The sequence below is a fragment of the Oncorhynchus mykiss genome, chromosome 1 (genome assembly GCF_057628025.1).
Source record: "Oncorhynchus mykiss isolate SJ-2025 chromosome 1, ASM5762802v1, whole genome shotgun sequence".
NCBI classification, from domain to species: Eukaryota; Metazoa; Chordata; class Actinopteri; order Salmoniformes; family Salmonidae; genus Oncorhynchus; species Oncorhynchus mykiss.
In genome coordinates this window covers 51,386,498-51,403,900 of record NC_143022.1, presented here as the reverse complement: position 1 = coordinate 51,403,900, position 17,403 = coordinate 51,386,498, and the positions used below count along the sequence as shown (strand labels likewise).

At 46.1% G+C, this 17,403-nt stretch overlaps 1 long non-coding RNA gene across 1 annotated transcript in view; it reads right to left on the bottom strand.

Moving 5' to 3' along the window:
- Positions 1-17,403, bottom strand: part of LOC149985555 (uncharacterized) — a 512,847-nt gene that overhangs the window by 268,762 nt on the left and 226,682 nt on the right. The window lies entirely within an intron of this gene.

Genomic DNA, 17,403 nt, shown 5'->3' with positions numbered 1-17,403 from the left:
AGTCATGGGTGAACAGGGAAATCTTTGGATCTGTTGAGGTGGTATGCAAATTAGAGTGGGTCTTGGGCTTCTGGGATAATGGTGTTGATGTGAGCCATGACCAGCCTTTCAAAGCACTTCATGGCTACAGTGGTCATTTAGGCAGGTTACCTTGGTGTTTTTGGGCACAGGGACTATGGTGGTTTGCTTGAAACATGTTGGTATTATAGACTCGGTCAGGGACACGTTGAAAATGTCAGTGAAGACACTTGCCAGTTGGTCAGCGCATGCTCTGAGTACACATCCTGGTAATCTGTCTGGCCCTGCGGCCTTGTGAATGTTGACCTGTTTAAAGCTATTACTCACATCAGCTACGGAGAGTGTAATCACACAGTCATCCGGAACAGCTGATGCTCTCACGCATGCTTCAGTGTTACTTGCCTTGAAGTGAGCATAGCAGTTATTTAGCTCGTCTGGTTAGCTCGTGTCACTGGGCAGCTTGTGGCTGTACTTCCCTTGGTAGTCCATAATAGTTTGCAAGCCCTGACACATCTGACGAATATCAGAGCTGGTGTAGTACAATTCAATCTTAGTCCTGTATTGATGCTTTGCCTGTTTGATGGTTCGTTGGGGTGCAAAGCGGGATTTCTTATATGCGTCTGGGTTAGAGTCCTGCTACTTGAAAGAAAAACCTCTACCCTTTAGCTCAGTGCGGATCTTTCCTGTAATCCATGGCTTCTGGTTGGGGTATGTACGTACGGTCACTGTGGGGACAACGTCATCCATGCACTTATTGATGAAGCCAGTGACTGATGTGGTGTACTCCTCAATGGCATAGGATGAATCTGGGAACATATTCCAGTCTGTGCTAGCAAAATTGTCTTGTAGCTGAGCATCTGCATCATCTGACCACTTCCTTATTGAGCGAGCCACTGGTACTTCCTGCATTAGTTTTTGCTTGCAAGCAGGAAGCAGGAGGATAGAGTTATGGTCAGATTTGCCAAATGGAGGGCGTGGGAGATTTTGGTATGTGTCTCTGTGTGTTGAGTAAAGGGGGTCTAGAGTTTTGTTTCCTCTGGTTGCACATTTAGCATGCTGGTAGAAATTTGATCAAATGGATTTAAGTTTCCCTGCATTTAACATTCCCGGCCACTAGGAGTTCCGCTTCTGGATGAGCATTTTCTTGTTTGCTTATAGCCTTATGCAGCGCCAGCATCGGTTTGTGGTGGTAAATAGACAGCTATGAAAAATATAGATACAAAATATCTTGGTAAATAGTGTGGTCTACAGCTTACATGAGATACTCTACCTCAGGCGAGGAAAAACCTCAACACTTCCTTTATATTAGATTTCATGCAGCAGCTGTTATTTGCAAATAAACACAGGCCGTCACCCCTTGTCTTACCGAAGGCAGCTGTTCTATCTTGCCGATGGACCAAAAACCCAGCCAGCTGTATGTTATCCATGTCGTCGTTCAGCCACGACACGGTGAAACATAAGACACACTACCAGTCAAAAGTTTTTCTTTATATTTACTATTTTATACATTGTAGAATAATAGTGAAGACATCTAAAACTATGAAAAAACACATTTGGAATCATGTGGTAACCAAACAATTGATAAACAAATAAAATATATACATTTTTTTCAAATAGCCACCCTTTGCCTTGATGACATTTTTGCACACCATTGGCATTATCTCAACTTGCCTTATAAGGTCAGTCACCTTTGTACCTTCTTAAAAATTAAGGAAAACCCTAGGTAGGTGTTCTAAAACTTTTGACCGGTTGTGTATTACAGTTTTTAATGTCCCGTTTGTAGGATAGTCTTGATCGGAACTCATCCATTTTGTTATCCAATGATTGCGCATTGGCTAATAGGACTGATGGTAGGCTCCCCGACCTACGTCCCCGATATCTCTGCCTCTTCTTTATGCGAAGGATGGGGATTTGGGCCTTGTGGGGTGTCTGAAGTAAAACCTTAGCTTCCGACTCGTTGAAGAAACAATATTTATCCTGTACGAGGTGAGTAATCGCTGTCCTGATATCCAGAAGTTATTTTTGGTAATAAGAGACGTTGGTAGAAACATAATGTAGTAAATAAATTACAAATATCGCAAAAAAACACACAATAGCACAATTGGTTAGGAGCCCGTAAAACGGCAGCCATCTCCTCCAGCACCATCACAATAGCCGGATGGTGGGTTAGTGAGAGTGAAACAACCACCTTCTGACTCAAAGGTTGCTCCTTTCCTGTTACCCAAGTTCCCATCCCAAACTGACTCACTATAGGTCGCCCCTAGTAGTAGTCATTGAGTGTTTTTACTCAAGCAAGCACCAACACATCAGTGTGTTCTTGTGGCTTGTGACGTGGCTGTGTGTGCGACTGAATGGTTGGGGGGGGGGGGGGGGGGTTGATACAACATTGACCTGCTGACCTCTCTCACAAACTGGCCTCTGCTCATTTGGAAAGAATTTATCTTCTCCTCCTTCCTTCCTTCCTTCCTTTCGTCACCCCTTTCTCCATCGGTACAATCCAACCCCTTGCCCCCGCCAGGGGATGTTAAAATGCAGCTGTCCCTCAAAGTTCAGTGTTACCCGCCCTGAAGGGAGGGAGGGATGGATGGTGTGAGAGAAAGGCAGGGGAAAGGAGTAAGTATAGGGGGATATTTTAGAGGGGGCTTTGTTGAATCCCTAAAATACTGTAGGTGTTGTCAATGCTTCTATCCCTCCCTATATATCTCTCTCTCTTTCTCTGAATTTGTAAAACCTTACGGATGAAGTTGACCAAATACATATGAAAAAGGCATTACAAACCCAACCCATAGAACTGATAAAAAGGTAAGCTGTTGAATTTACAAATATAGCCGGTGGAAACGCATTGAATAACACATTCACAAATGGCTAAAAAAATGTTTTGAATTGTTAGTCCTATATCTAAGATATATAAGAAAGCAATATAAGAACGCTCAGGAAATATGTTCTTTTTTTTGGATACATATTTAACCCCTTATTTTTCTTTCCACAAAACGACCTCCATTCATTTGTATATGGGTTACCATCAGACAAGTCCTGTGACACTTGTGGGGGTTGTAGAGGAAAGCATAGAACACCATTGTTTTCGTGAGAGTCTCCCCTTTCAACAGTGTTGTCATGTTAGTTTGTAGACCAAAAAGGTTTGGACGCTACAGTCAAACAATGGCACATCAACGTTACCGACATCAGACGAGTCCTGTGGGGCTTGTGGGGGTTGTAGAGCAAAACGGAGAACACCATCTTGTTCGTGAGAGGCTCCCCTTTTCATAATACTTTGTAGGCCAAACCGTTTGGACGCTACAGATGTTTTTGTGAGAATACCGATTTTTCAGGATGTTTCATGGTCTGACAAACACCGCTGTAGCTCGGCCACCTTCCACTGCAGATGTGAAAGGCCGACATATGCGGATGCGTTATATTGAGAGGCAGCCCATGCAAAAAACATATATTTTGATGGGGATTATTTTATTATGTTACTTAGATTGACACATGGGTTCATCGATAGACTCTTAAGGAATGTAATAGACTCTTCGGGATAGTGGTAGCAGTTCTAAGACATCACAACAGGGGCATTGGTTTCTAATAAATATTTTTTCCAAAAGGCCATTGTCACAGCAGTGCAGTGAAGGTCACATTAATGAATCGCAGGAGTGAGAGAATAGCACCCCACAGCGAGACAGACTCCCACAGACCCCCGCAGTGACCCAAACGAGCACAACCAATGTGGGGAGAGCAAAATAAATAAATAAAGGAAAGGAAATTACATTTGTAATAAGTCTTAAAAGTAATTCAATTTCAAGGCTCAGCTTGAGGTCTGGTTCTCTCTTCTTGGTGGAAGGAGGTTTGAATGTGAAAGCCCACCATAAAGCAACAGCAGGCTAACACTAGGCTAATGGCTGTAATTACCTTTAGGATCATGGTCAATGTAGTTTTCCTCCTCTGAGGCCAGCCAACCATAGAGTAGCAACAGCAAGCTAACACATTATTTTATTTTACCTTTATTTAACTAGGCAAGTCAGTTAAGAACAAATTCTTATTTTCAATGACAGCCCAGTGGGTGCTTGTTCAGGGGCAGAACAACAGATTTGTACATTGTCAGCTCAGTGGTTTGAACTTACAACCTTCTGGTTACTAGTCCAACGCTCTAACCACTAGGCTATCCTGCCGCCCCGATTTCACCTCTCCCACCAGAAAAAACTATGGAAACTGAACTCTATCCATCGCCAACCTATCCAGCTCACTCCTCAGAGTCAATTTGGGGTGGGTTGAATGAAGGGTCAAGGTAATTTAACACCACTGCATTGTGAGAGGGTGGAAGGGGTGACGAGCGGGTGTCATGACACGACCAGGCACCCAGTGTCGCATCTGAAGCGTGAAGTCACAAGCTCTGCTGGTCGGCTACTGTGTAGCAAACTAGCGGTGCCAAAAGACATGCTCTGGCATAGAAAGCATATGTAAATTGCGATCGGCAGAAGGGCCACTATATAGCACAGCCACAAAGTAAAAATTGACAATATCGTAAAAATTCATAACTAAAATGTCTTAATTTATTTTTAGGCTAGGCATATGGTTAGCAGTGTTATTAAGGATATAATTAATGGGATGTTTAAGGTCAGAATTAGGTTTGAAATCACATTTCAAGAAGATAAATTGAAGAAATAGTCAGGGTCTTTGTGGCTATGTTAACTAGTGACGACTAGAGGCTCCGTAGACATTTAGGTTGACCCTCTCAGACAAGATGAAAACTACATTGACCATGATCCTAAAGGTAATTACAGCCACTTTCACCGTGATCTTTCACCACGTACCTTAGCGATTTTTTGGTGCCATTCAACCCAATTCAGCAATATGGCGTGCTTCAAATTCAAATACGACCAACTTCATGCGCCATTGGGAGTTTTCCATAGGAAAACGTGGATGATGTCAGCGCTATCTACTGGTTTTAATGTGTATAGACTGGGCAGTTGGTGATCAATTTAGCAGGGGCCGTCTGCATTCCGGGGGTGACAGTGGACATGAGGGGAGGGAGCAGGAAGCAGAGTGTAGCATTAGTAAACATCAGCACAAAGTAGGGTGAGAGGTAGGGGGGAGGTACTGTATATGAAGGGTGAGGAAGGAGAGTCTACACAGCCGTTACTTCCAGTCTCCAGGGCCAGGCCAAGGAGGGGAAGTGGGAGGGAGGGTGTAGAAGGAATTGGGGAATAATGGCTAAAGTCGAGTGTTTCATGGTGGCCAGAACAGCAATACCCAGGGAGATTGTGTTGTGCAGCCTGCATAGATCCTAGAGCCTACTGCCACAGCAGTGAGTTTGTTTGTCCGTTCTATTCGGGAGTCCGTTGGTTGCCATGACACTGACTGTAGCAATGTTTTTTAACCCCGCTATTAATATAATAACAGGTGGTATTTTAGTGGTTGAACAGAAAAACACTTACGAATGTTTTTCCTGAGATAAAATTCAATCAGGATTTTCGATTATCCATCCAGCACAGAAAATCTAAGTCAGTAAAATATTGATTAGAGTAACAGATGGACCAGCCCACTTACTGTCTCTTGCTGGATATGATCTGATAGTGTCACCTAGAAGATATGCACTCACATCAACCCCATTTCAATATCTCCTGATTCGACCTCATGTGAACATAAACATTTCTTCACCGAAGACGGGCTTGGATATTTATCCTGGACATCCCTGATCACTGTCAAAAAGAGAGCTCTAAGAATAAACCGATGCTTCGCTTTCATGTCAATGTAACCCGCACGTTATCCAAGAGAGGCCTCTCAGTCTGTCAGGGTTGTAGCTCTACGATGCAAAACCAATCTAAATCTATTCACTAGCAGTTTAACATGTCTGGATTGTGGCGGAAGAGCGAGAGAGAGGTGAGTGCTCAACAATGGGGATATTGATTACAGGATGCTTCCTGTTCTTAGCTTTCACCTCTGTGTCAGTCTCGCGAAGAGAACTCAAATTGTCTCAAATTGCATCCTATTCTCTATATAGTGCACTATGAGTCTGGTCAAAGTAGTGCACTATGTAGGAAATGCTATTTGCCATTTGGGATGCACACAGGGACTCAAATCCTGGTGCTGCATAGCGTTTCATATGTCAGACCATTCCCTGTTACATTACAATGCTTTCACATAGGATTTACGGTATTTTGCCTAATAAATAAAAAAATTGGCAGTGTTTATATGACCCCCTTACAGAGGCCCATTTGTACCAAGTTCTTGTCTGCATACGCCTTTTATATAAGGGGTAGTAGTGGTGTGCAATTGAGACATGGATTGTTTGACTGGATCCCTGAGCTGACAAGGTCCTTCTGCCCCTGAACAAGGCAGTTAACCCACTGTTCCCCGGAAGGCCGTCATTGTAAATAAGAATTTGTTCTTAACTGACTTGCCTAGTTAAATAAAGGTTAAATAAAAATAAAAAATCAAATGTATGTGTGCCATTCAGATGGTGAAAATATTTAAGTCCCTTTGAACGGGGTATGGTAGTAGGTGCACCGGTTTCAGTTCAGTGTGTCAAGAACTGTAATGCTGCTGGGTTTTTAACGCTCAACAGTTTTCTTTGTGTATCAAGAATTGTCCACCACTCAAAGGACATCCAGCCAACTTTACACAACTGTGGGAAGCATTTAAGTCCAAATGGGCCAGCCTCCCTGTGGAATGCCTTCGACACCTTGTAGTCCATGCCCCGATGAAATGAGGCTGTTCTGAGGGCATAAGGAGGTGCAACTCAATATTAGGAAGGTGTTCCTAATGTTTTTACACTCTGTGTATTATTATGTAAGAATATAATGGAATAAAACAGAATTTCCCACACAATGTGTCATGGGAAGACAAAACCGCTGTCATTTAAAAAAAAAAGTCAATTTTGAAACAGAGCCCAAGGTCTTCATCTCTTTCCTACCCTTACTCCACTTTTTTAGGGTCTTACACAGAGTATCTTCATCATGATACCTATATAAATAATAGCAATCCTAGTTTCAAAAGCATGTGAGCCTCCTGTTAATATTTCACAACCTTTAAAAATCTTTTGGAGTTGCCTATAAGCAATCAAGCAAAATAATCCACAGATGATGCAATCGCCATCACACTGCACACAGCCCTATCCCATCTGGACAAGAGGAATACCGTTCATTGACTACAGCTCAGCATTTAACACCATAGTACCCTCCAAGCTCATAATCAAGCTGGAGGCCCTCAGCCTCAAACCAGCCTTGTGCAATTGGGTCCTGGACTTTCTGACGGGCCGCCCCCAGGTGATGAAGGTAGGAAACAACATCTCCACCTCGCTGACCCTCAACACTGGAGCCCCACAAGGGTGCGTGCTCAGCCCCCTCCTGTACTCCCTGTTCACCGAGGACTGCGTGGCCATGCACGCCTCCAACTCAATCATCAAGTTTGCAGACAACACATCAGTAGTGCGCTTGATTACCATCAACGACGAGACAGTCTACAGGGAGGAGGTGAGGGCACTTGTAGTGTGGTGTCAAGAAAACAACCTCTCACTCAATGTCAACAAAACAAAGGCGGAAACAGCAGAGGGAGCACCCCCCTATCCACATCGAAGCGACAGCAGTGGAACGTTTTAAGTTCCTCGGCGTACACATCAACGACCAACTGAAATGGTCCACCCATAAAGACAGTGTGGTGAAGAAGGCACAACAGCGCCTCCTCAAGAGGCTGAAGAAATTTGGCTTGTCACCCAAAACCCTGACTAACTTTTACATATCCACAATCGAGAGCATCCTGTCAGGCTGTATGGCAACTGCTCCGCCCTTAACTGCAAGGCTCTCCAGAGGGTGGTGCGGTTTGCACAATGCATCACTGGGGGCAAACTACCTGCCCTACATGACACCTATAGTACCCGATGTAACAGGAAGGCAAAAAAGATCATCAAAGACGACAACCACTCGAGCCACTGCCTGTTCACACCGCTACTATCCAGAAGGCGAGGTCAGTACAGGTGTATCAAAGCTGGGACCGAGACTGAAGAACAGTTTCTAACTCAAGGCCATCAGACTACTAAACAGCAATCACTAACTCAGAGAGGCTGCTGCCTACATGGAGACCCAATCACTGGCCACTTTAACAAATGGATCACTAGTCACTTTAAATAATGCCACTTGAATAATGTTTACATGTCTTACGTCATATGTATATACTGTATTTTATAGCATCTATTGCACCTTGCCTATGCCACTCAGCCATCGCTCAACCGTATATTTATATGTACATATTCTCATTTACCCCTTTTAGATGTGTGTATTAGGTAGTTGGGGAATCGTTAGATTGCTTGTTAGATATTACTGCACTGTCATAACCAGAATCACAAGCATTTCGCTACACTCGCATTAACATATGCTAACCATGTGTACTGTATGTGACCAATACAATTAAAAATACAGCAATGAGACCCTGAGGCCCATTGTGAGGCCCTTTTTTTAAAGGCATCTGTGAGCAACAGATGCATATCTGTATTCTCAGTCATGTCAAATCCATAGATTAGGGCCTAATGAATTTATTTCAATTGACTGATTTCCTCATTTGAACTGTAACTCGGTAAAAATCAATGAAATTGTCGCGTGTTGTGTTTACATTTTTGTTCAGTATCTACAGCCTTCTTGATTTTATGATGTTTAAATGTTTAAAGTTTAAATGGTGCAGGAAGAGCAGAGGCAGTGCCTGTTGTCTTTGTGCTGACTTGCGATATCTCCATGCTTCTAAATCAGTAGTTGTTTAGTAAGTTGTCGGAAACATTGACTTGCTTGACCATGCTGCAGGTCATAAAACTGTTCGGGACATGCAATAGCTTTGTGGACTTCAATGGACATATGTTGCTCTCCGGTTTTGTGATGAAACAAACGCATGTGTATTTGAATTTATTGCGCCACTGTTATTGTTGTATATCATGCTGGCGTATGAATGAATGAGTTATAGAGCAAATATCACAACAGGTTGTAAGTAATATAGCTTTTTTTGACTGGCTTTCCCAGTGATGTTACACACTCACCACTCCACAAGTCACTGAAGTCAAAGGCTTTTGGTCAGGAGTAGACCTAGGATAGTAAACGATTGCGAGTGAAGAGTAAAATAATCCACTTGTTAACATGCTGTCAAAATGTTCAAATAAATTAGCCAACAAAGCAAGATGAAATCCCCAGTAATTTTACCCATGTGCCGCCACTGAGCCTAACTAATATCCAGTGAAAACAAAAATCTGGCATTGATTGATTAAGACAATTCCCCACGCTTGTCTCAAAGCAGCGCCATTTATATATATTTTTTTAGGTAACCTTTATGTAACTAGGCAAGTCAGTCAGGAACAAACTCTTATGATGCTGGGCCAATTGTGCTCAGCCATTTGGGACAATCACAGCCGGATGTGATACAGCCTGGATTTGAACCAAGGACTGTAGTGACACCTCTTGCACTGAGATGCAGTGCCTTAGACCACTGCACCACTCGAGAGCAATGGTGCTGTCCCAATCAAAACAGTGCTGAAATTATCATCTAGTTGACCACACACGGGTAGGCTATTGCTTCAAACAATTTGATACATGCCATCAATTGCATTATCGTACTTGATTCCAATATTTTCATAATTTTGTGATATTTATTCCCACTGTAATTCTTTATGGATCCGTCCAATTGTGGTTAAGAAAACAGTGCATGCTTAGTGGTGGGCTTTGTGAAGAGATTTGAGAAGTGACGTGCCTTGCAAAGTTCAGAACTTGCTGGAGAATGGTTAACTACCACTGCCTAGCAACCATCAAGAGTTAAAGAGCGTGCGTGCCAATGTCACCTTTAGCATTACGGCTACGTTTCATACTAAGCCATAGGCAGAAGTTTACCACGTAAATAAAAATGTACCTGCAATACCTTTCAGACATAAGAAAAAAGCGGGGGGAAAATGGCAGTATGGTAAAGTTGGTGGAAAAACTTCTTAGGATGAAAGTGATAGTACATTGTTGTTCAAAGGTTACTCGGGAAGTTTTATCCCCAAGTTGTTTCCATTCTGTAGGAGGAACAGCGTCCCACCGTCTGTGAATCTAAGAAGACTCGTGCAAAAAAAACAGGGCACATTGGATGGGTGAAAGGCTGCTTTTGGAGCTTAAGTCATCCATGAGTTCTCTTTGGTTGGTGTTTTCTCCACTTCCTTTCAGAAGTACAATCTTTCCCTCATCCACTGAGAGTGTCACGAATTTTACCGAAGGTGACTCCCCTTCTTGTTCGGGTGGCGCTCAGCGGTCGTCGTCGCCGGTCTACTAGCTGCCACCGATCCTTTGTTCTGTGTTCGTTTGTTTTTGTCTAATTGGTTTCACCTGTTTCTTGTTTGGTTATTTGGGTGGGGTTATATAAGTTAGTTCAGCCCGCTTCTGTTTGTGCGGGCTTGTTCATATGTATTTGTTTGAGTGGTTTGTGTTTGCTTTTCGGGTTCTCGCTGTCCTTTATTTTTTCACATTATTTGTTCCTGTGATTTATTTCTGGACATTAAAGCGTGTTTTTCCCGCATCCTTTTGCTCTCTGCGCCTGACTCCACACCTATACACTCATTGAGCGTTACAGAAGCCCGCACCATTTGATATGGAGTCAGCAGGAGCAGCGGCCACCCCTCTTCCCACGATGGAGGAGAGAGTCCTTCATCACACGTCCATCCTCCATCGCATCGGATCAACAATGGATCAAATGATGGAGAGGATGGATCGTTGGGAGAGGAGTGGTCTCCCTACTACCCCACCTACCCCCCCCACCAGCAACTCTACCATCTCCCCCAGCGGGATCTGGTTCCAGCGCTCTGCGCATTACGCCTCCGAGGAAGTACGATGGAGCAGCGGCGGGGTGCCAGGGATTCCTACTTCAACTGGACCTCTACCTGGCCACCGTTCGGCCGGCTCCCTCGGACGAGGAGAGCGTGAGTGTCCTCGTCACTTGCCTTACGGGTAGAGCCCTGGAGTGGGCCAATGCTGGTCAGGGAAGCCACAATTCCTCTGGAGATGATTACGCAGGGGAATCATAAGGAGCGAATTAGTCTGTTCCTTATCGATTCACCTGCGTTTCCGGTGGTGCTGGGGGTTCCCTGGCTGGCTATTCACAATCCTACGATTTTGTGGAAACAGGGAACTCTCCAAGGGTGGTCTGATGAGTGTTCAGGTAGGTGTGTAGGGGTTTCCATCGGTGCGACAACGGTGGAAAGTCCAGACCAGGTTTCCACCGTGCGCATTCCCGCTGAGTATGCCGATTTGGCTATCGCTTTCAGTAAAAGGAAGGCGACCCAATTACCACCCCATCGACAGGGGGATTGCATGATAAACCTCCAGGTAAACGCTGCACTCCCCAGGAGTCATGTGTATCCTTTATCCCAGGAGGAGACGTTGGCTATGGAGACATATGTCACCGAAGCTCTGGGACAGGGGTACATTCGGCCCTCCATGTCACCCGTCTCCTCGAGTTTCTTTTTTCTGAAGAAAAAGGACGGTGGTTTGCGTCAGTGTATTGATTATCAAGGTCTAAATTCCATCACGGTGGGTTTTAGTTACCCACTACCTCTCATTGCTACGGCAGTGGAATCATTTCACGGGGCGCAGTTCTTCACGAAACTGGATCTCAGGAGTGCGTATAATCTGGTGCGTATTCGGGAGGGAGATGAGTGGAAAACTGCATTTAGCACTACATCTGGCCATTATGAGTACCTCGTCATGCCATACGGGTTAAAGAATGCTCCAGCTATCTTTCAATCCTTCGTGGATGAGATTCTCAGAGACCTGCATGGACAGGGTATGGTAGTGTATATTGACAATATTTTGATCTACTCCGCTACACGTACTGCGCATGTGTCGACTGGACGACTGCTGGAGCATGACCTGTATGTGAAGGCGGAGAAATGTGAGTTTTCCAAACGAGCCGTTTCCTTCCTGGGTTATCGCATTTCCAGCTCGGGGGTGGTAATGGAGGGTGACCACGTCATGGCCGTGCGTAATTGGCCGACTCCGACCACGGTAAAGGAGGTGCAGCGGTTTTTAGGGTTTGCCAATTACTACCGGAGGTTTGGTCAGGTAGCAGCTCCTATTACCTCACTGCTGAAGGGGGGGCCGGTGCATTTGCAGTGGTCAGCAGAGGCGGACGGAGCTTTCCGTAGGTTGAAGGCGCTGTTCACTGAGGCGCCAGTGTTGGCGCATCCGGACCCTTCTTTGGCGTTCATAGTAGAGGTGGACGCATCCGAGGCTGGGGTTGGAGAGGTGCTCTCATAGCGCTCGGGTGTGCCACCGAAGCTCCGCCCCTGTGCCTTTTTTTCGAAGAAGCTCGGGCCGGCGGAGCGGAATTATGATGTGGGGGACAGGGAATTGTTGGCTATGGTTAAGGCCCTGAAGGTGTGGAGACACTGGCTTGAGGGGGCTAAGCACCCTTTCCTTATCTGGACTGAACACCGTAACCTGGAGTATATCCGATCAGCTAGGAGACTGAATCCTCGTCAGGCAAGGTGGGCCATGTATTTCACTAGATTTTGTTTTACTATATCGTATCGACCAGGTTCCCTCAACACTAAGGCCGACGCGCTGTCCCGACTCTATGACACTGAGGACCGGTCCATCGATCCTTCTCCCATCATTCCGGCGGCTAAGCTGGTAGCACAAGTAGTATGGGAGATGGACGCGGACATCAAGCGGGCGCTAAGGGAGGAACCTGCGCCTCCACAGTGTCCGGAGGGTCGTAGGTACGTGCCGCTCGCTGTTCGTGATCAATTGATTCGATGGGCTCATAGTCTACCCTCGTCGGGTTCCTCAGGTATCTCTAAGACAGTGCGAGGTCTTAGGAGGAAGTACTGGTGGCCCACCTTGGTGAGGGATGTGCGATTCTATGTCTCCTCCTGTTCGGTGTGCGCCCAGAGTAAGGCTCCTAGGCACCTGCCACGAGGGAAATTACAACCCCTCCCCGTTCCACAACGGCCGTGGACCCATCTATCGGTGGATTTTCTTACTGACCTTCCCCCCTCTCAGGGGAACACAACGATCCTGGTCGTTGTGGATCGGTTCTCTAAGTCCTGTCGTCTTATCCCATTGCCCGGTCTCCCTACGGCCCTGCAGACTGCGGAAGCCCTTTTCACCCATGTCTTCCGGCACTACGAGGTGCCCGAGGATATAGTTTCTGATCGGGGTCCCCAGTTTACCTCCCGTGTGTGAAGGGCATTTATGGAACGTCTGGGGGTCTCGGTCAGCCTCACCTCAGGGTATCACCCGGAGAGTAATGGGCAGGTGGAGAGAGTGAACCAGGAGGTGGGTAGGTTTCTGCAGTCCTATTGCCAGGACCGGCCAGGGGAGTGGGCGAGATACATGTCACCATTTGAGTGTGTGTTGGGGTACCAGCCGGTCCTGGCACCATGGCATCAGAGCCAGACTGAGGCTCCTGCGGTGGAGGAGTGGGTGCAGTGCTCAAGGGAGACCTGCTGACCGTCACCGCAGTGAGGCCCCCGTGTTTGCACCAGGGGACAGAGTCTGGCTCTCGACCCGAAACCTGCCCCTCCGCTTGCCCTGCCGGAAGCTGGGTCCGCAGTGTGTAGGGCCATTTAAAGTCCTGAGGAGAATAAACGAGGTTTGTTATCGATTATTACTTCCTTCGTATTATCGCATTAACCCCTCGTTTCATGTGTCTCTTCTCAGGCCGGTGGTAGCTGGTCCCATGCAGGAAGGTGAGGTTCCGGAGGTCCCTCCGCCCCCTCTGGACATCGAGGGGTCCCCGGCGTACACGATACGAGCTATTCTGGACTCGAGACGCCGGGTGAGGGGCTTGCAGTACCTCGTTGACTGGGAGGGGTACGGTCCGGAGGAGAGGTTCTGGGTCCCGGTGGGGGATATTCTGTATCCATCTATGTTGAGAGAGTTCCATCGCCTCCATCCGGATCGCCCAGCGCCTCGTCCCCCGGGTCGACCCCGAGGCCGGCGTCGGCGCGCTGCGGCAGCTGCGCGTCAGGGGGGGGGGGTACTGTCACGAATATTACCGAAGGTGACTCCCCTTCTTGTTCGGGTGGCGCTCGGTGGTCGTCGTCGCCAGTCTACTAGCTGCCACCGATCCTTTGTTCTGTGTTCGTTTGTTTTTGTCTAATTGGTTTCTCTTGTTTGGTTATTTGGGTGGGGTTATATAAGTTAGTTCAGCCCGCTTCTGTTTGTGCGGGCTTGTTCGTATGTATTTGTTCGAGTGGTTTGTGTTTGCTTTTCGGGTTCTTGCTGTCCTTTATTTTTCACATTATTTGTTCCTGTGATTTATTTCTGGACATTAAAGTGTGTTTTTCCCGCATCCTTTTGCTCTCTGCGCCTGACTCCACACCTATACAGAGAGAGTAAAAGTGCGATAGAGATGAGAGGCCAGGCCGTCTGTTCTCAGCTGCAGCTCTACGGAGAAAGTGAGAAAACATTACATTATAGACACTAAAATATTTACAAGGCTCTATCAGCTCTGCTAGGCCCCCAGTCCTTATCATCCTCTTCTAAATCCAGCATCCAGAGTTGCCTCACTGTTCATTAATAGACTTCCTATAACACTGCTACCTCTCCTCACTTCTCGCCTTACAGAGGGAACGCTGCTAGGTTAGGCAGCCTCCGGCGTTAATCATGTGAGGATATGGAAAGGTGGAAGGGAGGGCTGTTACTGTGTGTAACTTCAGAGCAGATATGAATCAGGGAAAATGGATTCCCCCCCCCCCCCCCCCCCCCCCCATCAAAACCCTGGTGTGCACGTTACGTATTCATCAAAAACACAGAGAAAATATTGCTAATGGGTGATAGAGACACACAGACACACACAGAGACAGGCAGGCAAGATAGGAAAACAGACAGACAAACGTGTAAATGTTGGGGGGACGCAGCATTGCAGTAGTCTCCTTCCTTGACAGTAGGCAACTTTTCCTGGAAATCCTATGCCAATTGGGTTCTGCCTCCCTGCACTGCTTAGCTGGCGCCACTCATTCACAGGCAGAGTGAGAGCTCATTCATTCTCGAGGTCTGGTCGTGCCACAGCTTTCTCTTTTTCTGTTTGTTGCTTTCCAAACGTCCGCCGGGCTGACTGTCGCTCGGATTGGATGTTTGTTTGTTTAGGTCGCTGTTGGCATAGCAACTGCGCATTGTGTTGAATCAAACAGCTACTGCTTGTTATGAAGGCAGACAAAAAAAAGGGAGGGTAGAGGGTTATGGTTATGCCCCGAATTTAATTATTCTCTCTAAATAAGGATTATTAGTGACAGGCTTTTTGAGGACAATGAAAAAGTTGAGCAGGGATGTCCTGGCATCTCACCCATTTAGACTCTCCTCTAAACCAGGTTTGGGGTGAAAGTCAGCGCTCACCAAACCCAGAAACCTTTTTAGAAAAAGATGTATAAAACTCTGCACATAGTCATGCTAACACATCAATGCCTCTCTCGTCTTCCTTTCAGACCCCCTCTCTCCCCCACTCACACTCTGTGTATGGTTGTTCCCTGAAGTAGCATGATTTAGCAGTGTTGTGTGAATAGCATTACTCACCCATGGAGCGGATGTATTGGGCAGGTGGGTGGCGAGCCTGAGTCTGACTGCCCTAACCACTAATTTCCTGTTCAGTATGTGCCAACGGCCTGGAGTGGGCTGACAGAAGATGACGAGAGAGAAAATCAAAACATCATAATAAGAGATAGAAAGTGGGGAAAGATAAATGGGGAGACTATAGAGACAAAGGGGTAGATGGAGTGAAAAGATAAAAAGAAAGATGGAGAGCGTGAAGTTCCATTAGCGTGGAAATACATTAGTGATTTATAGTCTGGTCAAACACAAGATCTATTGAAGGGTGTGTGGGCTCCACTTGACTGTGATGTTTTCTCATATCTTTCTCTCCACAGTGTTGTGTATACTCCTGTTCAGCTAAGCCCTCCACTTGGGCTATATAGAGACACAGGAACTTGCCTTCTGTCAACCATCTCTACCTCGCTTTCTCTTTACCTGCTTCTTCCTCCATCTCTCTCTTTCTCTGCCCCCGCCTCTCTCCATGTAAAAGAAATGGCATCCCAGGCAGCTCAAGGATGCTGCATAGAGTCTCAGGTATTCCGATGTCGATCCAAGGTTGTCAAGATGTTTCGAGGGTTTATTTGAACCGAAAATAAGACATGTCATCCCAGGTACAGCCTCCATTTCCTCCATATTCTTTCCTTCATGAAAGCAGATCTGAAAGGAAAGAAGGGTGTTGAAGACACACCCTTAGGTAGGTTAAATACCAATACCAGATATTACCTCCTTCTGTGGAGCAAGTGTGACATTATCTTTTCACAGGTGTATGTATTTCTATCATAAGAGCAACCCCTGAGACAGACAGGGTCTGTTCATCTCTCAGACTGGTGACATCTCTCTGCACCAGAGGCTCAGAAAACACTATCATGGCAGTGAATACTAGGCATTAAACATTGTATTTCCATATTCCCAACGCAACCTGACATACATTTTGAGTCAGTAAACTTCTCAGGAAAGTTACAAGTCAATTCCCCATGCCCCCAGTTATCGGTAAAAATAGACAAAATTGGTGAATAACAATTTTCGCTAAAGCTGTAAAGAACCGACAATTACAGTCAACAGGGCCCTTCTGACAAAAAAAAATTCTGCCGTGCTGTGAAAAGTGAGTGGGCTGCAGGGCTGTAATAGAGAAACCAGTGTATTCCACAACAACAAGTCCGAACCAGTGGCCATGGAGAGCAACAACCAACAAAACACTGAGTTCCAAAACAAAGCTGTTCATTCTGACCTCACTCCCCCGTAGTACTCTAGAGATATTCCACCCCAGCATTCCACAGTTCTACAGAGGGCGTAAGTGGGGTCAGGGGTCAGTCAACAGAGCATGTGATGGTTTTAACAGTGTCACTCAGAGGCTGTACGTTAAAGGAACACACACATATGCACACATTGCTTTGACAGAGTATTGAAAGTGTTCCCTCTCCATATTACATTCAGCTCTTTTATGTAATAAAGAGAGAGAAAGACTGACATACAGACAGAGAAAGAGAGGTGTGCACACACACACACACACACAGAGAGAGGAAGAGATAATAAGAGAGAGAGAGGGAGAAGAGAGAGACAGACAGAATTACATAACAGACAGAGAAAGATAGCAAGCTAGAGGGTCAGACAGAGACAGAGTGAAAACCAGGCTCACACAGAGGGAAGGAGATTATTAGTTCCGGCGGTGGTGGTGAGTGCTGGCTAGCCCGGCAAGCTATCTTTCTATGTGGGTGGTTCTGGAAAGAGAAGGGGAGGGGAGGAGAGCAAGATAGGAGAGGCGCTGATAGCTGAGTATCATAGCAGCCCTCTCAGTACCCATAAAAAAGTATCTTTACTCAACAGCCACAGCCCTCTATGTCTGGTTAGGCCATGATGA